The 27,590-nt window shown below is 42.6% G+C and overlaps 2 protein-coding genes across 7 annotated transcripts in view; one reads left to right on the forward strand and one right to left on the reverse strand.

The window, feature by feature from the left end:
* med1 (mediator complex subunit 1) overlaps window positions 1-27,590 on the forward strand; it is a 633,161-nt gene that overhangs the window by 173,932 nt on the left and 431,639 nt on the right. Inside the window, exons 16-19 of one of the 3 annotated variants that reach the window (XR_007927079.1) lie at window positions 5,989-6,141; window positions 6,479-24,102; window positions 27,274-27,373; window positions 27,442-27,552. The exons of 1 other annotated variant lie outside the window; for it this stretch is intronic. The gene's annotated coding sequence lies outside the window, so the exon portion shown is untranslated. Of the gene's footprint in view, window positions 1-5,988; window positions 24,103-27,273; window positions 27,374-27,441; window positions 27,553-27,590 lie in introns of all 3 variants that reach the window. One more of the 3 variants, XR_007927078.1, reaches the window with a different exon arrangement.
* Window positions 1-27,590, reverse strand: part of si:ch211-196c10.15 (uncharacterized) — a 370,952-nt gene that overhangs the window by 63,741 nt on the left and 279,621 nt on the right. Inside the window, exon 1 of one of the 4 annotated variants that reach the window (XM_051877628.1) lies at window positions 1,149-1,403. The exons of 2 other annotated variants lie outside the window; for them this stretch is intronic. The gene's annotated coding sequence lies outside the window, so the exon portion shown is untranslated. Of the gene's footprint in view, window positions 1-1,148; window positions 1,404-27,590 lie in introns of those variants that run through there. One more of the 4 variants, XM_051877612.1, reaches the window with a different exon arrangement.

The following is a 27,590-nucleotide window of genomic DNA, read 5'->3' on the forward strand; positions in this document are numbered from 1 at the left end:
CATGTTTAAAATTGATAAAATGGTTGCAAATGATTGGCTTGCTGAAACGCAAAATTAAATGCAAGAACTGCGGGCATAAAATGAACATGGTTGCCTCCCAGACCAAGGATTATGTCATCTGGTAAGAATAAATTCTTGTAAAGTATGGTTCCATATTTCTCCTTATTATTACAAGAATGCATTTTGATCCAATTGTTTGAAGGAGCGGCTGGAAGTAGTAAAAACAGATATTTCAAAATAAGAGTGTCTGTGTATTTTGTGTTTGTTTATAATTAGAAGCCCAACATTAAGTATATATATATATATATATATATAATTTTTTTTTTTTTTTTTTTTTTTTCATTTTTTCCCTAATAACCATTGCTATGTTGGTATTTTTCTATGATTACCATTGCTATTTTGCATTAAAGTGTATCAATGTGTATTCACATGGATGAAGTACATACATAGGTAAGCAATGCAAGTTTATTACATAAGTACAATATTTTGCATTTTACACTGTGTGTAGTGCTTGAGTGCATAGAACACAATTGCACTATAGCACACGTTATCATAGTTTATGTTGGCATGGATTAAAAAATATATTGTGGTCAATAGCATAGCATATTCTATTGCAAAATCATGTCCTGTAATATGTCACCATGTTTTGATATTTTGCTTGTTATAATAAACATATAAATATATTTTGACCATAATTTTAAGTATGACAATTTCTTTTTCAAAGATTTTGGCTTCTTACAGAAGATTATGATGGTGACTTTGATGTGGCACTGTGTTGCAATGAGCATCAATTCTAGTTACAAATAGGTGTTTATATGTAGAAAAAAAACCTTGGGAGAAACCAGGCTTAGTCGGGGGGCCAGTTCTCCTCTGGCCAACAGTGCTTTGTTACGATTCAGGTAGCTATCATAAGTCCGACAGGATCGCAACATTCAAAGTATTTATTCCAGTTCCATCCAATTGAGGATTGTATTCATCACGGCTGTTGAGGAACTGTGTCATGGCTGTCGTGTCGATGAGGCCCTCAGAGTGGATGATCTAGTTGACTCAATCTCTGCTGATACTTCAGGGCTGCGTTGTGGTCGTGTCAAGGCGCAGGTCCTTGGTCTCACCTGGATACGGCCTGGATCCGGTTGACTACGGTGAACCTCGGGATAACCAGAAAGACTAATATTAGCGTAGATGCCATTCTTCTTCTGATGTAACGAGTACATCAGGCGTTATAGGAAGTGTTCCCGGTTCCGGCTGACCTAATTTATGCAGCCTAATAATCCTTTAACGGATTTGAAAATATAAATTGGTAATGTGTTATGTGTATGCCAGGTTAAAGAAATGCGTTTTTAGTCTAGATTTAAACTGACAGAGTGTGTCTGCTTCCCAAACAATGCTAGGAAGATTGTTCCAGAGTTTAGGTGCCAAATAGGAGAAGGATCTACCACCTGCGGTTGATTTTGATATTCTAGGTATTATCAGCTGGCCTGAATTCTGAGATCGCAATAGACGTGAAGGACTATAATGAATTAGGAGCTCGCTCAGGTACTGGGGAGCTAAACCATTTAGTGCTTTGTAAGTAATTAGCAAGATTTTAAAATCTATACGATGTTTAACAGGAAGCCAATGCAGTGTTGACAGAACTGGGCTAATATGGTCATACTTCCTAGTTCTAGTAAGAACTCTAGCTGCTGAATTTTGTACGAGCTGTAGTTTATTTATCAGGCAAGCAGAACAACCACCCAGTAGAGCGTTACAGTAATCTAGCCTTGAGGTCATGAACTGTTCTGCATTTTTCATTGAGAGCATATGTCGTAGTTTAGATATATTTTTAAGATGGAAGAATGCGGTTTTACAGATGCTAGTAACATGGCCTTCAAATGAAAGATTGGTATCAAAGAGCACACCCAGGTTCCTAAGAGACGACGAAGACTTAACAGAGCAGCCATCAAGTGTTAGACAGTATTCTAGGTTATTACGTGAAGAAGTTTTTGGTCCAAAAATTAGAATCTCTGTTTTTTCTGAATTTAGTAGTAGGAAATTACTGGTCATCCAATTTTTTATATCAGCTATGCATTCTGTTAATTTTGTGAATTGGTAAGTTTCGTCAGGGCGTGAAGAAATATAGAGCTGAGTATCATCAGCGTAACAGTGAAAACTAACGCCATGCTTCCTAATGATATCTCCCAAGGGTAGCATGTACAGAGTGAACAGCAACGGTCCTAGTACTGAGCCTTGCGGTACTCCATATTGAACTTGTGATCGATATGACATCTCTTCGTTTACTACTACAGACTGATAACGGTCAGATAAGTATGATTTGAACCATGACAATGCAATTCCACTAATGCCAACATAATTTTCGAGTCTATTTAAAAGAATATTGTGATCAATAGTGTCAAATGCAGCACTAAGATCCAGTAACACTAATAGAGAGATACAACCACGATCTGATGATAAGAGCAAATCATTAGTAACTCTAATGAGAGCAGTCTCAGTACTATGGTATGGTCTAAATCCTGACTGGAAATCCTCACAGATACTATTTCTTTCTAAAAAGGAACATAGTTGTGATGATACTACCTTTTCTAGTATTTTTGACAGAAAAGTGAGATTTGAGATCGGCCTGTAATTGACTAATTCTCTAGGATCAAGTTGTGGTTTTTTAATAAGAGGTTTAATAATAGCCAGCTTAAAAGTTTTCGGTACGTATCCTAGTGATAAAGATGAATTGACGATATTAAGAAGAGGATCTATAACCTCTGGAAGCATTTCTTTCAATAGCTTAGTCGGTATAGGGTCTACCATACATGTTGTTGATTTTGATGATTTAACAAGTTTACACAATTCTTCCTCTCCTAAAGCAGTAAATGAACTGAATTTTTCCTCAGAGACACTACAATGCACTATCTGACGCGATACTGTAATAGACGGTTGCATGGTTATAATTTTTTTCTCTAATATTATCAATCTTGCAAGTAAAGAAGTTCATAAAGTCATTACTGCTGTGCTCTTTGGAAACATCAGAAGTTGAAGCTTTATTTCTTGTTAATTTAGCCACTGTATCAAATAAATACCTAGGGTTGTATTTATTTTCTTCTAAAAGTTTTGAAAAATAAGCAGATCTAGCAGATTTTAAGGCCTTTCTGTACTCAATCATTCTCTCTCTCCACGAAATGCGAAATACTTCTAGTTTTGTTTTCTTCCGGCTGCGCTCCATTTTTCTGGCTGCTAACTTTAGGGCCAGATGTGCTCATTGTACCATGGCATTGGATTAATTTCCTTAATCTTTTTAAGCGCAAAGGAGCAACTGAGTCTAATGTGCTGGAAAAGACAGAGGCAATAGTTTCTGTTACAACATCGAGGTCTTCTAAGCTTTCTGGTATGCTAAGGCGATGAAACTGATCAGGAAGATTATTTATAAAGCGATCTTTAGTGGTAGAAGTGATGGTTCTACCATATTTATGGCATGGAGGCAGTTTAGCCGCCTTGACTAAATGTAGTATACACGAGACTAGATAATGATCTGAGATGTCGTCACCCTGCTGCAGAATTTCAACAGCATCAATATCGATTCCATGTGACAATATTAGATCTAAAGTATGATTACGACAATGAGTAGGTCCTGACACATGTTGTCTAACACCAATAGAGTTTAGAATATCTGCAAATGCCAATCCTAATGCGTCTTTTTTATTATCTACATGGATATTAAAATCACCAACAACAAGGACTTTATCTGCAGCCAATACTAACTCCGACAGAAAATCAGCAAATTCTTTGATAAAGTCTGTATGGTGTCCTGGTGGCCTGTATACAGTAGCCAGCACAAATGTCAACCTACATAATGTTACGTAAAGTACCATTACTTCAAAGGAATTATATTTGAAAGACTTTTGACTAATACTGTAAATATTACTATAGATTACAGCAACACCTCCGCCTTTGCCTTTCTGACGGGCATTGTGTCGATAATCATAACCTTGAGGACTAGACTCATTTAAAGTAATGTAATCGTCTGGTTTTAGCCAAGTTTCTGTCAAACACAGCACATCTAGATTATTATCTTTGATAATATCATTAACAATAACTGATTTTGAAGAAAGGGATCTAATATTTAACAACCCGAGTTTTATCATTTGTTTAGCATTATTATCTCTATTTTTTATTTGTTGAACATCAATTAAATTTTTACCATTAAATGAGTTTGGAAGTTTTTTGTTTTTACTAATTCGGGGTACAGACACGGTCTCTATTTGAAAATATCTAGGTGTAAGAGTTTCTATGTGTTGGGAGTTATCTGAATTTTCTGACTTCTGTAACGTGAGGCAGCTAGCAGACGGTCGGTTTAACAAGTCTGTCTGCTTCCTGACTTGGGCCCCAGTTTGTCATGTTTCAGTTCTAAGACTATGTGCCATATTACTAGAGAGAAGAGCAGCACCATCCCGGGAGGGATGAATACCATCTCTTTTCAACAGGTCAGGTCTGCCCCAAAAACTTTTCCAATTGTCTATGAAACCTATATTATTTTGCGGACACCACTTAGACAGCCAGCCATTGAGTGATGATAATCTGCTAACTATCTCATCACTCCGACGAACAGGAAGGGGGCCAGAGCAAATTACTTCTCCTGACATTGTACTTGCGAGTTCACACACCTCTTTAATGTTAATTTTAGTGATCTCCGACTGGCGAAGTTGAACATCATTAGTGCCGACGTGAATATTAATCTTAGAGTATTTACGATTAGCATTAGCCAGCACTTTTAAATTTGCTTTGATGTCAGGTGCTCTGGCTCCCGGCAAACATGTGACTATGGTGGCTGGTGTCTCTATTTTCACGTTCCGTGTAATAGAATCGCCAATAACTAGGGCACTTTCAACAGGATTCTCAGTGGGTGTATCACTGAGTGGGGAGAACCTGTTTGATGTTCTTATTGGAACGGAAGAGTGGTGTTTTCCGTGGCTAGGCCGCCTCACCGTTACCCAAGTGCCCTGCTGCGCAGGCTCTACAGCCGGAACCGAACAATGTACAGAGTTCACTAAGCTAGTCGCATCCAAAACAGTATCTGAAGCCCTTGCATTCTTACTATCCTCGATTAAAGTTTGGATGCGTGTCTCTAATTCTGAGATTCTCTCTGTCAGCCTGACTATTTCCCTACATTTATGACATGTAAATCCCTCGTCGCTGACAGAGAGAGCTATGGTAAACATGTGGCAAATGGAACAGGTAGCAATGCTGGGAGAGGATGACATGACTTACCGTGTTTGTAGACTGATCCGACTTACCACAGCTGTTTGAAGAACGCGTTGAAAAAGGAGCGCGCGAGAGACTGTTAACAAGTTAACAAGCTAGCGCTGCAAATGCAAATGCGTTGTAACAGCGATTTAGATTCAAAGATTACAAGCTAGCGACGTCAGATTAGTGTGGTAGGCAATATTACATATAAGGTGTACTGTTGGCCAGAGGAGAACTGTCCCCCCGACAAAGCCTGGTTTCTCCCAAGGTTTTTTTCTCCATTTAAACACCTATTTGCCACTTGTCTGCCACCTGATGTCACCTGATGGAGTTTGGGTTCCTTGCCGCTGTCGCCTTTGGCTTGCTTAGTTGGGGACACTTGACATTTGACTTGACATTTGATATTCAACAGTGCTTTGATCTGCCTGCATTGACACTATTCTTTTAAGAGCTGCTGTGCAGCCAAATAATGTACCAGTTATCAATGTAAAGCTGCTTTGACACAATCTACATTGTAAAAAGCGCTATATATAAATAAAGGTGACTTGACTTGACTTACTGTACTATACTGTACTTTTTAGTTAGCTATGGTTGAATTTCAGCAGTAATGTCAAGAGTCAAAAAACTAGTATCCAAAATAAAATATACAAATTATGCTTTGTTTATTATTAATATGCTTTGCTATTATGATTTCTTTATGTGAAAATATACTGTTCTTATTTAATGGTCATCATTTTTGTTAATGTTGATCCTTTGTAGAAGAGCACAGCAACACTTTCTATGATGTCAAAGAAACTCAGAAGAATTTGTGTAAAAAGCCTGGAAAAGCACAGAAAGAAAAAGAGGCAAAAAGTTGGTGGAGTTAATGTCATAGTTCACATTGATGAGAGCAAGTTCTGCAATAAACGCAAGGTAATGTAATCTAAATGCAATGCACTTGATGAAATGTGTTACATATTGTAGAACCAGAAAGAGCTGACATCAATATGTGCATCTTAGTTTAGGATTGATATAAGTAGTGAGGGTGGACATCACTTTCCCCAAAGCTGTCAATCAGTTAATACAAATTTGGTTTACTTTTTCTTATTTTCTTATATTGTAAGCATATTTATTGTATTATATGGAATTTTAAACAGTTTTGGATGGAAAAAGTATTATCATGTAATTACTCCTAACTAGTAATATACTTTTACATGGTCAAGAGATTATTTTGATTATTTTCTAACACTGTTAAAAAAAAAAATTGTAGTATGCAAGAGGACGCTTTGGTAACACCTGGAAGAGAAAGCGAACATGGGTTTTTGGTATACTTGAAATCAAAGCTGCAAGCAGATGTCCAATTCTTCGCCTTGTGAAAAAAAGAAACAAGGAAACCCTTGTTCCAATCATCAAAAAACACGTAAAAAGAGAAAGTCTTGTAGTGAGTGATGAGTGGAGAGCATACACCAGCCTTTCTCAGGAGGGCTACAAGCATGTGAGAGTCAACCACAGCCAGAATTATGTAGATCCTCAAACAGGACTACACACTCAAAACATTGAGAGAGCGTGGCAGACATATAAGAGGAATTTTGGCGTATGCGGGGGAATCGGTCTGAGAAGGCCTTAAAAAACAGCTCTGCTTCATTGAGTGGACTTACTGGTTAGCCAGAAGACATAATTATGGTGTACTTGGAAGACTTCTCAAGGACATAAGAAATGTAAGTAACCACAGATCAGTTTAAGACCCCCTTACTATCATGAAAGGCAGAATTAATTAATTAATTTTTATTTTCATATTTTTTGTTATTTTATTTTATCATTATTATTTTTATTATTTATTTTATTTTGCTTTGGTGTTGTTGGCCTAGGGACAATAAATTTGAATTGAAGTTTGGTTTTTTTTCTTTTTTTCCTACAGTTTATCCAATAACACTGCATAGTAAAGACTTTTATTAATTGTAGTGGTGGCAGTGCAGTGCAGCATGTTAGTTTGTTTGTTTGTTTTTTTCATTTCATTTTTGCCACACATAATCACAGTTCAGATCTGATAGCCTTATGATAAGCCTCTCCTTTTTGTATGTGAAATCAAACCTATGAGATTTTGTACACATTATTTGTAGTTCTGCAATGTCTCTTTAGACACAATGTAATCTTCACCACATTAATAATTAATAATTAACAAAAATAAACATTCTATAAAGTTACGCAGTGGATAAAAGTGCAGAGCTGAGGGTGAAGTTATGCTCTAAACATTATTTGTGTTTGTTTTATCATTTGACAGATGGGAACATGGAGATAATGGACAATGGAGATGAGGAGCCACAGGCCATGATGCTGGACTCCAGCACTGATACTAGCACTGATAACTGAAAAATATTGAAAAATAACAAACAGCTCATCCCCTTTTCTGCAAAGAAAGACTGAATGTAGGAAACAGGATGTTAGCTAAGTTTGAGTAGATTGTAAGTAGATACGTTTTGTTTTTCATTATTTAAAGTTCAAGTTGCTTTGCCCCCACGATGACATGGTAGAGACTTGTTTGATTATTTGTAGTGCTGCCAGTGCAGCATGTTTATTTTATTTTGTTGTTTTGTTTTTGTTTTATGTAATGTTAATTCAAGTAAAGTTTGATACAACATAATTAGACTGTTCAGATCTGATGCCCTAGTGAACATTGGATTTGTATAAATATATTGTTAATAAAACAACTTTCTCTAATATCCTGTCTGTAGTGTTGGTTCTATTGTAGTTCATAGTCTGGTATTAACTTCTCATTTTAAACGGTAAATATCTTGCATATAATTAATAGATGGCTGTATGTTTTCTGTTGATAGCTTATAGACTTTCAACTGTTATCAACTGTTTTTCACTTTAATTGGATAGTCCTAAAATATATCTACAAATGCTTAGTTAAGAATGTCTACTAATGATCTTCTGAACGTAAACTTTAGACTAGTTGACAAGCAACAGATGCACAACCAATGTTTAGTTGACTATCAACAGATAATAAACTAGTGATCTTGATAAAAATGAAATGGTTAAATAATTATTAATTTGATGCATTTGAGACCCTTAAGTAAGGATGATATAATATGCTCTTGATCATACGTTGACATGACTGTAGACTTTCAACTGACAGATTGATTTTGAGTAGTTGGTAGACAACTTAGAGGATGGTAACACAATCTACAGAAAGTCAGCTGACTACTAGTTAACAACCTGTTGCGAAATAAATACTGACAGTCAGCATGCACTTTTTGTAAAATCTATAGATTAGAAATTAAAATGCGCCTTATAATCTACAGGCAGTTAGTTGAATGTATGTTACTTGTCTGTTGAAACAATGTTGTTGAATGTCAACTGATGCACTGTTGACATGCTACTATATGAGTACTGATAACTAGTAGAGTGTCAACAGATGGACTATCAAAATAAAGTGTTACCCGTTTGCCTAGCCATTGTGGCATGCACTCCCCTCAAGAATGGCGGCGTGGGTATATCGTTCCCCATAGCGTTTCAAACGCAGAGTAGAGTTCCCTTTCGAAAGGGAACATCTCAGGTTACGTATGTAACCATGGTTCCCTGAGAACAGGGAACGAGACTCTGCGTTTCCTTGCCATGCTCCGGGGCTGCCTGCTGAACAGTCCCTCAGACGATAAGATACTGACCGATTCTCTAGGCGCTCCTTATATACTTCCGGGTCACGCTATGATAACGTCATAGGCTGTCGCTGGCCAATAGAATTGGAGAGATTTGATACTTGGCTTTCAGACATCGGTTCATGTGTGACGTTGCCCATAGCGTTTCAAATGCAGAGTCTCGTTCCCTATTCTCAGGGAACCATGGTTACATACGTAACCTGAGACGTTTTACTGCTGTTGAACTTCAATGTACAGCAGTTGTACTGTGATTATACTTCATTATACTGCAAATCTATGGTTGTGCTTAATTATACTGCAGTTATACTACTTTGTACTGCAGTTTTATTGCAGTTATACTTCAATATACTGCAGTTGTTGAAAAGGCTTAGTAAGTTGATTTTTATTGGTGGGTTGGGAATTATTGACAGCCATAACTTAGTCCCGCCCTCAGAGTTTGACGCAACTTGTTATGTTCCGCTATTATCGCTGTGGAGGGCTCGTGTGTATTCAAGCCATAGATGAGTGTGTGTAACTTTGAAAGTAAGTTTCATTTGCATATATAAGGTCCTAAACCTTGTTTAGATTGATATTGTTGTATTCTGTGTTTAAACGTTTTGATATTGAATGTGTCTGTATTTCTGTTGAAGCTAAGGCTAGCGCTATAACAGTATTACTATCTTTGCACGTGTGTTCCGATGCGCACCGCATAAGTGAAATAATGAAAACAGATCACATTTTCTATATTTGTACTTTATTGTTTACACTGTACAAATGCCATTTAAGCCATATTTATGTGGATTGTGAAGATTATGCTGGATTGAGAAATAGTTATAAGACGATGGTCACATGCATATTAATAGTTGATTATGTGTTTACATTTATATAGTCACGTGTTATCATATGTTTATTCAGTTGATTTAAATGTTTATCATTATTATTGTAAATTGATTATTTATATTTCTGTTTTTATTATAGAAACCACACACACCTAATATCACATACACCTGTTAATGCTCTGCATTGAGTATGTCAGATGGCCTGAAACTTCCATTAAACAACAGTGATTGGACTTTGGACTTTTGTGCATTCTTACCGATGCCCCGTGATGATCCCAATTAAGTTAGAATCAGAAAATGCAGTCCAGAAACCTACTTAACATTAGTCCTTCGAGCCGGATCACAGTGATTGTCACGGAAGAAGATGTCCAGAGCCCATTTAGAGTCACAGCATGAGCCTGATGTCCGCAGTAAACAGCAGCCACGCCCCCCACGTCACTTGGAGGATTATGAGGTGGAATTCAGAGGCTTCCAGCATACATATCCACCTACTTCCAGGGTGCAACCAGAGCCTTACCACAATGAGTCAGAAATGGAGGGTGCTGCCGGGATGACACCCCTCACTAGGTGGAATGTTGCTAATTGAGATGATGTTACAGAGGATACTGGAGAACAGTATGGAGACAAAGAGGCTCAAAGATTGATTTGGCAGCTACGAGAAGAGAACAGACGACTGCATAAAACCATAGAGGACATGAAACACAGCTCTGAAAGGGATGAAACAGACTCATCAGTGTCCTGTGCCCTTGCCTCGCACTCACTCATTAAGAAAAGCAGCTAAGAAACAGACAAAGAATCTCTCCTGTCCCAGCTCCACATCTAAACAAGTCACCAGTAGCTCAAGTGAGTAATCAGACCTCGAAAGAGACTGGAAAACCAGTTACGGATGATGAAAGAGCAGAGTCAGCAGATGAGGAGCTAGACAATGAAACTGAGTTGTCAAGTGAACTTTCGGAAATGAGACTGCAGTCCACACCAAAGAACAGACATGTGCAATATCAACCGAGATCGCCATATACATCACAACCCCAGCACAAGATAAGTGTACACACTGCCAGTGGCCCAAGCTGTTCGCACGACCAGAGACACATCCCACCACAGCCACATATACGCCACCCTTCCCCTTTATCTGACTTCAGATTCAGAGAACAAACTGATTACCACCCAAGGCCTCATTATCAGCCAAGAGACTTTGTTCACTGCTCTCATTCTCCTCCCACCAGAGAGAGCATTTATCGAGGTCCTACCCCTTCCATACCAGATGTCACAGTAGAGGACCCACGGCAGTTTGCAATACTCAAGACTCAAGAATTTGCTGCCATACGATGCAACTGAACAGTTTAAATGTCAAATTCTGCTTGAGCATCTGAAATTCGAAGAGGCCCTTCTAATTGCGGACTCTTACAGCAACTCCCGCTATCCATATACTCAAACAATGCATCTTACTGAACATTACGGACAGCCTCATCAGTTGGCATTACAGAAAATTGCTGACTTAATGGATGGGCCAAATATTCGCAGTGGGGACACGCAGGCCTTTCGGAGGTTTGCCCTCAGAGTCCGGGTATTGGTGGGTATGCTTGACCAGCTGGATGAGAAGGGAGATATTGAATTGCAGTGTGGCTCACATGTGGCAAGACTCATGTCCAAACTCCCTCATGATCTTTAAGAGGTATGTTCACCCCCTCAGAAATCCCATTCCAAACCTACTCGACTTTTCACATTGGCTGGAGTTCGAGCTGCAGGTGCAACCCAATGACTGTAAACTCAGTACAAGTGAAACAAGGGGACGTGTTGGTCAACAGAAAGAGGCTCAGTGACAGCGTAAGCCCACTTTTCAGACAGCAGCCATTTTGCATGGTGTAGATCAGTCTACAAACACTCCAGCTGCTAAAACCTCAGAATTTCAAAACTGTAAGGAACCCCGCATCGGCCCAAAAACGGAATCCAACGGCCTGGGCGAAGGTTAACGTGTGTATGTCTTTTCAGCGCCTCTGTGAAGTTCACTTAATTTTCACTCGTTTAATCCGACTACAGTTTCAAATGATTTACTCTTAGGTTATGTTTCCAGTTAGAAATTAATCATTGGTTATGCATTAATTTAGATTTTTGATTATTCTGATTACCTTATATCTTCAATTATTTGTTCACTGCGGTCCCTGTATCGCTTTAGAAAAGTCACTTCGGCCGACTGAGTGCTCTTCTCGGGCACAAACTCGTCAGTTCTGACCTTAAACATTGGATGCAGGGTAAATATCTACCTTTAAGTCGGTCGCGCTCTGCTTACTCGTAACAAAAAGCATAGTTTTTATATATTTACGAAAACTGCAACTTATTTAAGGCAGCAATAGTCAGAAATCGAAATGGACTTAATTGATGTGCCCTATGCTCCATCTATTAAACCTTCCGTATGATCAATCCTGAACACAGATTTGCGGTAATACCTTCGCTTTAATCTACTAGAAGTAATGAATCAAAAATAATACAGAATAAACCAAATATAACATTTTATTTGTCAAGTAAAAATGTATCATGCCAATTACATTACAGTTAGACAATTAGAAGCCAATTCAGAAATAATGAATGCATAACATCAATTACTCACTAATTAGAAATGCATATACACACAGTGATGTGTGAATGTCTTCAGACATTCAGCCATCTCTGCACGGAGGCTTCTGGCTACAGATGATCCCGCATGACTGCTTTGCACTTTACCTTATATACAGAACAGAACAAAAGGGTTGTAAATATTTATTACACCAACACCTGTTTTGGTGTTCTTCATAATACCAGTGACTGCTGTGAAATTGAGACCATTTTCTTAACCAGTGCACTAACTTTACACAGCTAACCAGTGAGCTCAAAACTAACTGGATTAAGTCAAATAAGAGATGTTGGAGGTGCAGAAGGAAACATCAGGCAGCCCAGTGCAGACTCAAAGCCACATGCAAAACTTGCAAGGGCAAGCATCTAACTGTCTTGCATGACATCAACATCAAGTCAACAGAGATGAAGGACTCTCATGAGAGACCCCAAGAAAGTCAAATGCTATACCTAGATCATCCAGCAGGTGGCAGCCAAGTCCTTCTGAAAATTTGTAAAGTGCTCTTGCATAATGGCAAACATTCAATGATGGCTTATGCAATTCTGGACGATGGTTCTGAACGTACAATCCTGCTTCATGGTGCAGCACAGCAGCTTAAGCTTAATGGACAGACTGAAACCCTCTCTTTGAGAACAGTGCAATATGACACCCAAGTCATACAAGGTACAAGAGTATCTTTCACTCTGTCCCCAGCATTTCAGTCAAGCAAAAGGTTCAAAATAAGGGGTGCCTTTGCTGCTGAGAATTTGGGCTTGGCTAAGCATTCACATCCAGTTACCCTTCTGCAAAGGAGATACCAGCATCTCAAGGGACTGCCTCTTCATGCCTTTTCGCAAGTTCAGCTATTGTTGCTTATAGGCTCTGATCATCACCACTTAATTACCCCCATGGAGCCAGTGCGCTTTGGACCACCAGGCGGGCCAGCTGCTATAAGGACCAGATTAGGAGGGACACTGCAAGGGCCAGCTAATGTAGTCCAGCACCAAATACCAGAGCAACAATGCCTTTTCACATCTGTGACCTCCACCTCACCAGAGCTGTTGAAACATGTAGAAAGACTCTGGCAGCTTGACATATTATCATACCGCAATGAGAAGATGGTGACACGCTCATGTTGTGATCAGGAGGCCATCATTCTGCTTGAGACCAAGACAGTAAGGGTAAATGTAAATGGAGTGTTCCGCTATGCCTCACCGCTTCTGCGAAAAAAGAACATGCCCCAATTGCAAGCACCAAAAGAGGCCGTTCTTCCTCAACTCAGAGCAATGGAAAGGCGTCTCAGCAAAAGTGTAGAACTCACAAAGACGTATAACCAAGAAATCGAAAGACTGGAGCAATCTGGTTATGTTGTCAAGCTGGCTACTGAAGCAGTTGATCAAACCTCTGAATCGTGGTACATACCGCACCACATGGTACACCATAATGGAAAGCACAGAGTGGTGTACAATTGTTCCTTTCAGTACCAAGGCCATAACCTCAATCAGTACCTTTCACCTGGGCCTACCCTCACTTCCACTTTACTAGGAGTGTTACTTCGTTTCAGAGAGCATGCTATTGCAATCACGAGCGATATCAAAGGCATGTTTCACCAGATTCGTCTGCTCCCAGAAGATAAACCAATTCTCAGGTTTCTGTGGCGCAACATGCAGCGTGATACACCAGTCAGTGTCTATGAGTGGCAAGTTTTGCCATTCGGGACAACATGCAGCCCATGCTGCGCAACATCTGCTGTCGTAAAACATGTTCAAGAGAACACCGATCCACTAGAAGACACACGTGTAGCTGTAGAGAAACATTTCTATGTGGACAATTACCTGCAGAGTGTAACTTCTACTGACAAAGCGACTGAAATGGTGAACAAGCTGCAAGCTCTTCTACTTTTTGGTCGGTTCGAATTAAGACAATGGGCTAGAAACATTCCTTCAGTCGTTGCTCACCTCCCTGTAGAAGCCAGATCTGAGAAAAATGAGCTTTGGCTTTCGGGAAAGCAATGGGATGTCTCTGAATCCACATTGGGTTTACATTGGATTTGCCAAGCAGACACACTTGGTTACAAAGCTCGCCTGAGGGAACCACAAGTGCCCACGATGCGGTATGTCTATCAGGTCTTAGCTAGTCAGTACGACCCACTAGGCTACATTATCCCCTTTACAACAAGAGCCAAAGTACTGATACAAAGACTGTGGGATAAAAAACAAGAATGGGATGACCCATTGAAACCAAGGGACCTCTTGCAAGCCTGGCATGAATGGGAAGAAGAATTGCAGTACCTGAACAAGATTGCCATACCACAATGCTACACTAGCACAGAACTGGATTCTGAAGTGTGCAGAAGAGACATCCACATATTCTGTGATGCTTCAAATCATGCTTATGGGTCAGTGGCATACCTGAGAACAGAGAGTCCTCAGGGCCAAGTTGAGGTTGCATCTGTCACAGCAAGATCAAGGGTGGCACCAAAACGACAGTTATCTGTTCCCAGGCTAGAACTGTGTGCGGCACTTAGTGGAGCTCAGCTGGCAAGAGTTTTGGAAAAGGAACTCACCTTGAACATTCAACAGGTGACACTGTGGAGTGACTCAAAGACAGTCTTGGCTTGGATCCAATCAGATTAATGCAGATATAAAGTGTTTGTGGGCACAAGAATTGCAGAAATTCAGGAGCTGACCACTTCTCAAGCATGGCGTTATGTGAAGTCTGAAAACAATCCTGCAGATGACATTACCCATGGTAAAACACTTCAGCAGCTATCAGTGCCAAGTCAGTGGAAACAAGGACCACACTTTTTGTGGCAAGACCCAAGTCGCTGGTCTAATGACCTAGAGGAATCAATCCCAGACAGCACAGATGAAGAGAAGAAGGTAACCTTCTGCAGCCTCACCACAGTAGACTTCTCGGACGTAATGCAAGAATTCTCACCATACCGCAGTTTTAACCAACTGGTGGAACATGAAGCACAAGAACAGTTAAAACAAGCCAATCAGGTGAGAGATTTATCTGGCCAAGACTATGCAGCTACTGAGATCTCAATCTTAAAGCAAGCCCAAGCTATGTGTTTCCCAGTTGAACTTGACTCATTAACATGTGGTAAATCCTTGCCTTCCAAGAGTAGATTAATATCACTTGCCCCAGAAATTTACCAGTCTACTGGGCTCATAAGAGTTGGTGGCCGTCTGCGACGTAGTGAGCTGCTTGGGCCAGATACTGCCCATCCAATTGTCCTTGATCCCAAACACCCACTCAGTCAACTCCTGATCCAACATTATGATGAGAAACTTCATCTTCCTGGTGCAGAAAGAGTATTTGCTGAGTTACGCCAAAAATACTGGATCATTAGAGGCCGAGAAGCAATACGGTGGCACCAACATCAGTGTCATGAGTGCAAAAAATGGCGCGGAAAGCCAGAAGTGCCAAAAATGGCTGATTTATCACCAGCCCAACTTTGTCTCTACTGCCCAGCTTTTTATTCGACTGGTGTTGATTGTTTTGGGCCTTTCACAATCAAAGTAGGCCGCTGCAATGAAAAACGGTGGGGAATCATATTTAAATGTATGACGACCAGAGGAGTCTACATTGATTTACTCCCCAAAATTTACTAGGTTTACATAAACACAGTTGGTTATGTCTAAATTAAAAGTAATCATTTGAGAGAAAATCAAATGCGTGTTTTTTTGTTAGATGCGTGCAGGTCTTAAAGTGACAGCAAAGTGACAACCGAGGGGCCCCCTAAATAAAATTCTGCTTAGGGCCCTATAAAGGCTTGGGCTGGCCCTGCGTGTACAGAATATATTTCAGAGGATTAATTTATAAATTACCAAACTGGGTTACTTTGATGATCCACAGACTGCTCGGCGACCTCATTCTCCTCATCTGTGAAAATAATAGTCATGTAGCTAAATGTGAAATGATTAACGAGCTATTATCAAGTCAATACTAACCACAGGTCGATGCACATCTTTCTTTTTTACCTAAAACAGGTAGAGCACGGGGTCTTTTTGCCTTTCTCCTCCGCAACATTGTAATGTGGAGAATCAAAAACCCGTCTCTGGAATCAATCAACGTAGAGGTTAATAATACGGTTTCTTAATTTTCTTGCTTGTGTCTGTCATGGTACAATTGATTCAACACAAAATGCTTTAGGAGCAGACTCAATTAATTGACTTTTTATATTACAGTCAATAATAAATGAGTATTTTAAAACTCTAATCTCCATACCTTCAATCTGACGTCAGCTGTTGAAATTTAAAAAGAAGAGGGAAAAAAAAGACCGCCAGCTCCAGCTACTTCTCTGACTGCACATGCGTGTGACACGTCTCGGCGGGGCAAATGCAGATCTCTGATTGGGTGTTTCACTCCCATATTTTAACTTTATTAAAACAAATAAATACAGAAAACAAAACACTTATGGTAGCAGGTCACGGAGGGTAATTTAATGATGCATTTAAAATGAATTTATCCGAGCAAATACATCATATTCTACATCGATGTAGAAGAGGATCTCATCGGAAAAGTTTAATAAAATGGTTAATCAAGAAGAGACTGCTTCACAGTGCACCAGTCTGCGGCGTTTGCAGAAAGAAACTCAAACTTACCAATTACAAGTGCAACTGTAACGAGGCGGCAGACTCGGTGGGATCCATGTGCAGCTTTATTAAACAATCGTAGTCGTACAGGCAGGGGTCATATACCAGCAAGAGCAATATCAAAGACCAAACGTAATCAGAAACAGGGACAGGCAAAAGGTCAGGGCAGGCGGCAGACAAGGCAGAGTAATCCAGGAAACAGATAATCAGATAAATCACAAGGCAGGCAGCAGGCAAAACACGGAGGTATAAGGCAGTCCAAGGTCATACACAGAATCACAATAAACAGGGAAAAACGCTCGGTAATGTTAGCCAGGGCAAAACAAGACTTCGCACAGGATGAGTGTGTGCGCCGGCTTAAATAGTCCAGGTTATTGGGATCAGGTGCATGGGTAGTCAGCCCAGGGGCTAGGGGCAGGTCACTCCGGATGGGTCCTATGGAACTCAGTAGTGAGAGATGGCTCCAGGATGTCGTCAGCATTGACCCAGGACCATTCCTCCGGGCCATACCCCTCCCAATCGACAAGGTATTGTAGTAGTCTTCCCCGGCGTCTGGAATCCACGAGTTCGTGCACTTGATATGCCTCCTCGCCTTCCACGATGAGGGGAGGAGGTCTCTGGTCACTGGCCTCCTCTAGGTTCTCCTCTCCTCTCAGACTACCTGTGGGCTTAAGCAAAGAGACATGGAAAGTGGGTGAGATACGGTACTCTGGGGGCAATGCTAAACGGTAGGAAATGGGAGTTATTTGTCTGATGATTTTGAATGGACCCATGTACCTGGGACTGAGCTTTTTACAGGGTAGTCTGAGACAAAGATTCCTGGTGGACAACCAGACCCATTGACCAGGGTGGTAATCTGGATGTGGCCGGCAGGTACGGTCGGCTTGTTCCTTCTGTCGTTGGACTGCCCTTTGCAGATGAATGTGAGCCTCGTTCCAGACCTCCTCACTCCGCTGAAGCTAATGATCGACAGCTGGGAGATCCGATGGCTCTCCTGACCAGGGGAACAGTGGAGGTGGATATCCCAGTATGCATTTAAAGGGAGTGAGTCCTGTGGAAGGCTTTTGGAGTGAGTTCTGTGATTATTCGGCCCAGAATAGGTACCGACTCCAGTCGGTCTGGTTCTGGTGGCAATAGGAGCGTATGTAACGAGTAAGTTCCTGATTAAGCCGTTCAACTTGACCATTGGCCTGGGGGTGATAGCCAGACATCAGACTGATATTGACGTTGAGTTTCTGGAAGAAGGATGACCAGAGTCGTGAAGTGAACTGGGGACCCCTATCGGAGACAATGTCCTCGGGAAGACCATAGAAGCGAAACACAAAGTTACAAAGGTGTTCAGCAGTTTCAAGGGCGGTAGGCAGCTTTGGCAGGGGAATGAAGCGACAGGCCTTGGAGAAGCGATCAACCACTGTGAGTATGGTGGTCTGGCCCTGGGAGCTGGGAAGATCGGTGACAAAGTCTATGGCTATATGCGACCAGGGGTATTGTGGAATGGGCAATGGTTGTAGTAGACCAGCGGGTAGTTGGTGTGATGACTTGGTAGTTTGGCAGATGGCACAGTTTCGGACGAATGTGATGATGTCAGACTGTAACGAAGGCCGCCAGAAACGGTTACTGACTAGTTGAGTGGTGGCTGCTATACCTGGGTGACCGGAGCTGAGTGACGTGTGTATCCATTGGATGACCCTCTTGCGGAGGGATGAGGGTACATAAGTGTGTGCTGTTGGGCAGTTAGGAGGAGGTGGTTCAGCTTGGTGGGCATCCGTGATTTCTGTCATGATGTCCCATTGTACTGGTGCGAGAATGATGGTGGGAGGTAGAATGGGTTCGTTGGATGGCGGAATAAGAGTGGAGTCATATTGGCGTGAGAGCGCATCGGCCTTGGTGTTCTTGGAACCGGGTCTGTAGGTAACAGTGAATTGGAACCATGTGAAGAACAGAGCCCATCTGGCTTGGCGGTGGTTTAGACGTTTGGCAGAGCGTAAATATGTGACACTGTCACATAAGACACGTGTTTTATCTGCTCAATATATATAACATGATGGTTTTATGTATATTTGAGTTTTATTTGGGTTACATGTTGTCTTAGCCATTTTATTCCTCTTACTTATTTTAATGTGTGTATGTCTTTAAATGTGTATGGGTCTGCCTGTCATGTGACTGATCACATGACAGGAACCAGGAAGTAAGCCAGCATAAGGAGGCAGCATGGCAAACAATCTCTCTCTCATTACAAACATACTAGGACTGTGGAGTTACATTTTATGAACTTACCTTTCCAGCAAATCACATCACTCTTCATTGGATTATCACTTCTGTGGACTTTGTATATACACCGGTGGACACTTTCACATTGGGACTTACATCACGCTAGGATTCTTATGGACTGTTTTGGGGTTTGGTGCAAATGGACTCCACACTTTTATAACAGCCTAAGTTATTCTAGTTTTATTGTGTTGTTTTAAGTTCCTTGTGATTATTGTAAATACACCTTATTTATTCATTTCTGTTGTCTGTCTCATCTTTTTAAACACTCCAAAAGCTCACACAGTTTAATCTGACCCCATTTTAATACATGTAAACTCGACCGATAGGGCCGATCATTACAAATATACAGGTTATGATGATCAGTTAGAACAATGAATGGATGCTTGCTTCCCTCCAGCCAATGCCGCCATTGCTCCAAGGCGGCTTTCATGGCTAGTAGCTCGCGATCTCCCACGTCGTAGTTCTGTTCGGTGGGCGTGAGTTTGCGGGAGTAATATGCACAGGGAAACAGCTTTGAGGGATTGCCCTGACGTTGGGAGAGGATAGCCCCGATACCCGTGCTGGAGGCATCTACGTCAACAAGGAATTCCCGTTCGGTGTCTGGGTGATGCAAGATAGGGGCTGACATAAACAAACTCTTCAACTTGTGAAAGGCATCCGTCGAAGTGGTTGACCAGGTCAGCTTGGTATTTCCCCTCTTGAGCATGGAGGTGAGCGGAGAAGCAATTATGCTGAAGTTTCGGATGAATCGTCTGTAGAAGTTGGCGAATCCCAAGAAGCGTTGCAGTTCCTTGATCGTGGTTGGTAATGGCCAGTTTACCACCGCCTGGACCTTGCTGTCATCCATCGCGACCCCTTCTGCGCTGATGACGTAACCCAGGAAGGACGTTGCGGTCTGGTGGAACTCTTGAGTTTCTCGAGTTTGGCGTAGAGTTGATGCTCTATGAGTCTCTGAAGGACTGAGCGGACATGATGGACATGATCAGGGTAATTATCTAAATAAATAAGAATATCGTCAATATAAACAATGACCCACTTGTTAAGCATGTCCCGGAAGACGTCGTTGATGAAAGCCTGGAAGATGGACGGACTATTGACCAGCCCGAACGGCATGTGCCCAACGGTATTCATAGTGCCCTGTGGTAGTGGAGAAGGCCGTCTTCCATTCGTCCCCCTCTCTGATACGGATCAGATTATAAGCACTCCGGAGGTCTAACAAATAGCGGGCAGTGCGAAGCTGTTCTAAGGCCGCAGGAACCAATGGCAGGGGATAACGGAATTTCACCGTGATGTCATTGAGTCCACGGTAGTCGTTACAGGGTCTTAACCCCCCGTCCTTCTTCTTTACAAAGAAGAACCCGGCCGAAGCAGGAGACGTAGATGGTTGTATGAAGCCCTTGGCCAACTCCTCCTCGATGTAGTTCTTCATGGCTTCAGACTCAGGCTGGGAGAGTGGGAAGATGCGACCCTTGGGAGGCGTAGAACCTGGGATCAGTTCGATAGCACAGTCGTTGGCACGGTGTGGTGGTAGCTGGGCCGCTTTGGTTTTACTGAAAGCTTCAGCGAGATCTTGGTATTCGGCTGGTAGTTGGTTAGTGGGTGATGATGGAACGGTTGGGTATTGGGGCTGTGAAGGCTGGAGACAGGTTCGATGACAGTAGTCTGACCAGTGAGTGATTTGATTGTCTGCCCATGAAATCTGCGGGTTATGCTGGCGTAACCATGGTAACCCTAGGATGACGGGATTCTGAGGTGATTTGATTATGAAGAAGCAGATTGATTCTGTGTGCAGTGCCCCAATCTGTGAACCAGTGGTGTAGTGAACCTGTCCAGTCCCCAGGGGGCGTCCGTCTAGTGCTGCCACTGACAACACGGAATTGCAGGGGATTAAAGCAATGTTATGCGTCTTTGAGAAATCTAAGTCCATGAAGTTACCGGCCGCGCCTGAGTCTATCATGGCTTGGGCATGAACAAAGCTATCATTTATCAAAAGCCTGGAATATTAGGTGAAGTGGAGGGTGAGCTCACCGCAGTGGCGCCTCGGCTGGTGGGACGAGTGGGACACGATGCCCTGGTATGGCCGGGTTGACCACAATATAGACACAGGCGTTGCTGCATACGTCTGTCTCTTTCCTCCGTAGACAGGTGAGTAGAACCGACCTGCATGGGCTCAGAATCAGGCGTTGATGGAGTGACGGCAGGGAGAGACGCTGCGTTACGCGAAGGGCGTCGTGATTGAATTAAATTGTCAATGCGAATAGCCAGGTCGATAAATCCATTCAAGGTCCTTTCCTCGTCGCGGCACGCCAACTCTGACCGAAGATCTGTGTTTAAGCCCTTGCAGAACAGTAATTTCAGCGTGTCGTCCACCCAGGTGGTTTGTGCAGCTAATGTGCGAAACGTGAGAGCATACTCCGCTGCAGTTTGTTTGCCTTGGCGAAGCGCCAGCAGTAATTCACCAGCCTCCTTACCGCCCTCGGCGTGCTCGAAGATTTCACGGAAGCGCTGCAGAAATAGGGTGGCCGTTATTCCACACTGTTGTAGCCCACTCTAACGCCTTACCCGTCAGGGAACATACAAAAGCGATGCGACTCTCGTCATTGGTGTACAGAGCGGGTTGTTGAGAAATGAACAGCGAGCATTGTAACAGAAACCCCTTGCATCTAGCTGGTGAACCATCATATTTCTTTGGGAAGGCTAAACGCGGGTTGGTTGTGGTGTCCGTGGGTGGCGTGCCTGATGGCAGACTTACGTCAGCGTTGGAGAGTCGCATGCTCTGTAGCGTCTTTACTAGCTCCTCGGTAACAGCGGTGAGACGGGTGAGTTGTTGTTGGTGGACGGCTAGCACGCTGGCCTGGGTTGATATCTCTGTAGACAGATGAAAAATGGATCTTGGTTTGGCGAAGTCTTCTGTAACGAGGCGGTAGACTCGGTGGGATCCATGTGCAGCTTTATTAAACAATCGTAGTCATACAGGCAGGGGTCATATACCAGCAAGAGCAATATCAAAGACCAAACGTAATCAGAAACAGGGACAGGCAAAAGGTCAGGGCAGGCGGCAGACAAGGCAGAGTAATCCAGGAAACAGTCAGATAAATCACAAGGCAGGCAGCAGGCAAAACACGGAGGTATAAGGCAGTCCAAGGTCATACACAGAATCACAATAAACAAGGAAAAACGTTCGGTAATGTTAGCCAGGGCAAAACAAGACTTCGCACAGGATGAGTGTGTGCGCCGGCTTAAATAGTCCGGGTAATTGGGATCAGGCGCGTGGGTAATCAGCCCAGGTACGGGGTTATGGAAAATGTAGTCCAGGACAGGTTAGTACTCAGGTGAGAGAGCCCTCTGGTGGCAATCGGAGGGAGCCACAGAGGCCAAGTTCGTGACAGCAACGATGGCTATATATGGTAAGTAGAGTAATAAAAGGTACTGTATTTGTGTACAGCACTGTATGCTGATCAAGATTTTGGTTAAAATGAATGGGAACGTCTAAATGTTTTTGGTTTATTTTTAACACATTGTGTTTGTATAATACATTTCCATTATAATCTTTATAATTTTAACTGAATATATTCAATTATCTTACAAATAAAATAAACTGTATAAGAGATAAAGGTAAAATTCAGAATTCGAAGTAGCCTACATAAGCATTATTGAGATGCAAAACATTACAAATACAGTCTAGTAAATGTATGTTTTCCTAATTAAGCATATTAAAATAAACAATTTTTATGTTCAGCTTTTTACATTTAACTTAATTAGTCCTTTGGTTTGACAAATATCAATACAAACTGTATATGAAGTATTATAAAAGGGATAGTCCCAGTCCTTGATTGTGATTGGCTGAACCTTGTTTGAAGCCAATGTAAATTACTGGGCATAGACCTGTAATTTATTTAAACAAATACAGTGGCAAGAAAAAGTATGTGAACCACTTGCAGAATCTGTGAAAATGTGCAAAATTTTAACAAAATAAGAGAGATCATACAAAATGCATGTTATTTTTTATTTAGTACTGTCCTGAGTAAGATATTTTACATAAAAGATGTTTACATATAATCCATAAAACAAAAAAATAGCTGAATTTATTAAAACGACCCAGTTCAAAAGTTTATGAACCATTGATTCTTAATACTGTGTGTCATTACCTGGATGATCTACGACTGTTTTTTTTTTTGTTTTGTGATGGTTGTTCATGAGTCCCTTGTTTATTCTGAGCAGTTAAACTGAGCTCTGTTCTTCAGAAAAAAATATCCAGGTACCAAAAATTCTTCAGTTTTCAACCATCTTTTGCATATTTGAACCCTTTACAACAGTGACTGAATGATTTTGAGATCCATCTTTTCACATGGAGGACAACTGAGGGACTCAAACACAACTATTAAAAAAGGTTCAAACATTCACTGATGCTCCAGAAGGAAACACGATGCATTAAGAGTCGGGGGGTGAAAACTTTTGAACAGGATGAGGAGGTCCAAATTTTTCTTATTTCGCTTGAATATATATTTTTTTCATTTAGTACTGCCCTTCGGAAGCAACAGAAAATACTTGCATGTTTCCCGGAAGAAAAATTAAATACAATTTACCTTGATCTTCAAATTCCAAATGTTTTACGCACTACATGTCGTGGCTAACAACGCCCCTTAGCTGCTCTAAATTCACTGTAAACCATGACTTCTTAGGGCTTATTGCTTTTTTGCATAACAGCATGTCAACTATCTATTTACTGTGTTATCATTCATGTTCCTTTTATTTTTTTCTGGGTCACATTTAATAAAAAAAAATATTATATGGGCAGTTAGAATGTTTATGGTCCACATTATTTGTTTTCATTTGTTTTGTTTCAGGATGTGCAAGAGAAAGAGTCATTGCAAAGTTTCATCATCAGTAAGAAAAGGTTCACTTTTCAGCCAAAGTAGAGTACAACTTGTGAAATGGTTGGAATTTATTTAACGGTGAGTGATTATAAAAAGATAAAGGCTTATTGTAACAAGGTTCAATGTTTAGGAAGGAAGAGGACAGGGTCGGCTTGACTACTGACTGCTTTTATTCAATAATTTCACAAAAAGGAAAAAGTGTGCAGACGGTCACAAATAAATCATAAATTCTCTCCAACAAAATCACAATACATCCAGCGTGGGCAGCAGTCAGTAGTCCTTCTCTCTCCCCCACTCCTGTTTCTCCTGCCGTTATATACTCTCTCCACACCAATTACTGAAACAAGAGACAGGTGTTCGTCATTTGCATTTAACCCACTCACTCACCGTTCGTCTCCTGACTCTCTCTCCCGCTGCCGACTCCACTGAACCACGCCCCCCTCGCCACATAATTCTGCCTGAACCACTTTTTTCTTATGTTCAGGCAAGCAGTACGGCCGGCTGCGAACTACCATGCCCGGCTCTGTCTCGATATGGTGCTGAATCAAATTAGTACGGCCTGGTAGGGGTGAGAACATGTCCGCAAACTCTGCTTGTAATTTCGTTAGGTTAGTGAGCTGGGAGGGCGAGAGATGATCTCCTCCTGGGGCCAGTGCGAGAGATTGTGGTTTGGTATTTGCCTCTGGCCCGAGATCATCCTCTCCACCAATTACCGTCGCCAACATCACTGCCTCTGCCTCATTCCATTTTTTAAGGAGATTGAGGTGATATATCTGACGTGCCCCTCTCCTATCAGACCGTATAACCTCATAATTGAGATCTCCAATCTGCCGTGTGACCTCAAATGGTCCTTGCCACTTTGCTAATAATTTAGAGCTTGACGTTGGAAGCAATACAAGCACTTTCTCTCCCGGTGCAAATTTACGTAAGTTAATTCCCCTGTTGTACAGCCGGCTCTGTCTGTCCTGGGCTTGTAACAAATTCTCCGTTGATAGCCGCCCCAAAGTGTGGAGTTTTGCTCTCAAGTCCATTACATACTGAATTTCGTTTTTACTCTGAGATGGTCCGTCCTCCCAAGTTTCTCTTAGGACATCCAGTACCCTGCGGGGCTGGCGTCCGTAGAGAAGCTTGAAGGGGGAAAACCCCGTGGAGGCTTGCGGGACTTCTCGCACAGCGAACAACAGGGGTTCCAACCATTTATCCCAATTTTTGGCATCTTCTTGCACGAATTTACGAATCATGGTTTTAAGCGTGCGATTAAAACGTTCGACCAGCCCGTCAGTTTGTGGGTGAAAGACGCTGGTACGGACCATTTTAATGCCCAATAATTCGTAAAGTTCGCGTAAAGTACGTGACATAAACGCCGTGCCTTGATCGGTGAGGATTTCTTTTGGAATCCCCACCCGGGAGATTAGACTAAACAGTGTGTCCACAACACTCTTCGCGGAAATGCTGCGGAGGGCCACTGCTTCGGGATATTGTGTTGCATAATCCACAATGACTAATGCAAAGCGATGTCCCCTGACTGATCGCTCTAATGGCCCGATGAGGTCCATACCAATTCTCTCGAAGGGGACCTGCATTAATGGGAGGGGGCGCAATGGCGCTTTTGGGGTGGCCGGTGGATTTACCAACTGACATTCATGACAAGACGCGTACCACCTGCGCACATTCTCGTGAATGCCCGGCCAAAAGAATCGAGTCATGAGTTACAGCCTGAATCCATCAAGGCCTGATAGGTACCTCCCTTGATACTCACAGGTATTTGATACCAGCCAGCTTGACCGGGGGCAGCCTGCGGGGCGTCCGGGACCCGGACCATTGTCCCGACCTCCATCACCGGGCACCTGTCCACGAAATGCTCCGGGTCCCCGCAATGCCAACAGGCTGGCCCAGACCTCCCCGCCACCAGGGAGTGGGGTAAATGATTGGCGTGGAGAAAGCGGAGAAACAGGAGCGGGGTCCTGCCTAGCGGAAGTCAGTCCCGCCCTCCTGGGCGGGGCTCTGGGACCCCCAAACTGGCTCTGGTCAAACCCGCCCCGCCCTCGGGGTGGGACTCGAGGATGGCCAGGCGGACGGGACCTGGGGAGAGGGACAGGACGAGAGAGAGAGACAGAAGGGGAAGAAGGAGAGAGAGAAGCAGATGGGAGGGGTTCGCCGACCCCTGGGCATGCCACCATATGGTCCTCCGCGAGGTGGATGGCCGAGTCCAGCGACGTGGGGCGGTGGCACTGGACCCACCCGGCTGTCTTCCTTGGGAGCCGAGTAATGAATTGTTCCAGTACCACTCGATCGACGATCTTCTCCACGTCGCTTCCCTCAGCCAACAGCCATTTGTGGCAGGAGTCCCGGAGCTGTTGGGCCATCACGAAGGGCCGACCTGCTGGAGGATGGCCCTTTTCAGGTCGTCGAAGACCAGGAGATTCTGCACCGGAAGCTGCTGTGCCGCTATCTGGGACTCCCCGGAGAGCAACGGGACCAGCGCATCGGCCACTGGTCCCGTGGCCAGCCCGACAGCCCGACAGGTAGGTGGGTGGGCACAGCTCGTGGTTCCAGGGCTTCCGGTCGAACCTCCCGGTCAATCCAGCTCCGGAACCTCTCGCGGTCCTCCTGCTGGGCTTGGACGACGACTTGAAAACATCTCTCTTGATCCTGTCTCAAGTCCAGCAGGGCCTTGTGTTGTTCCTGTTGCATGGCCGCGAGGGAGCTGATAATCTCCGCAAATGGCGATCCAGAGGACGATTGCATGGCGGCGGCTTCCGTCTTCCTTCCCGGGTTTCGGCACCAGTGTAACAAGGTTCAATGTTTAGGAATGAAAAGAGGACAGGGTCGGCTTGACTACTGACTGCTTTTATTCAATAATTTCACAAAAAGGAAAAGGTGTGCAGACAGGCACAAAACGGTCACAAATAAATCATAAATTCTCTCCAACAAAATCACAATACATCCAGCGTGGGCAGCAGTCAGTAGTCCTTCTCTCTCCCCCACTCCTGTTTCTCCTGGCGTTATATACTCTCTCCACACCAATTACTGAAGCAAGAGACAGGTGTTCGTCATTTGCATTTAACCCACTCACTCACCATTCGTCTCCTGACTCTCTCTCCCGCTGCCGACTCCGCTGAACCACGCCCCCCTCGCCACACTTATTTATCTGTACAGTGCTTTACTCATAATGATTTACAAAAATAATGTTTGTATAGCCTGTGGAGTAAACAGAGCCAGTACTAGTGATGTTCTCATTGTCCACAGATTTGCACAAGGTCTCCAACTCAGGCAAATTGACCTGCTAGAGGATCAGATGGCCAGAAGTTCAAGAACTCTGTCGCGAATGACAAATGCACTTAGGAAGGTGAGGTACTTCTTTATAATGAATACAAAAACAATGCCATTCATTAATATTTCTATTATGTTATTTAGATATGCATAGCTGCACTACAGAGACCGAGAAGAACTGGTCTTACAGTTGGTGGAAACTCAAGACACAAGTTTGTTTCTATTGATGAGTCAAAGTTTGCACATAAAAGGAAGGTAAATGGGCCATGGACAAAATAGGTTGTCTGTTGTGA

This window comes from Ctenopharyngodon idella, chromosome 2 (genome assembly GCF_019924925.1).
Source record: "Ctenopharyngodon idella isolate HZGC_01 chromosome 2, HZGC01, whole genome shotgun sequence".
Taxonomy (NCBI): domain Eukaryota; kingdom Metazoa; phylum Chordata; class Actinopteri; order Cypriniformes; family Xenocyprididae; genus Ctenopharyngodon; species Ctenopharyngodon idella.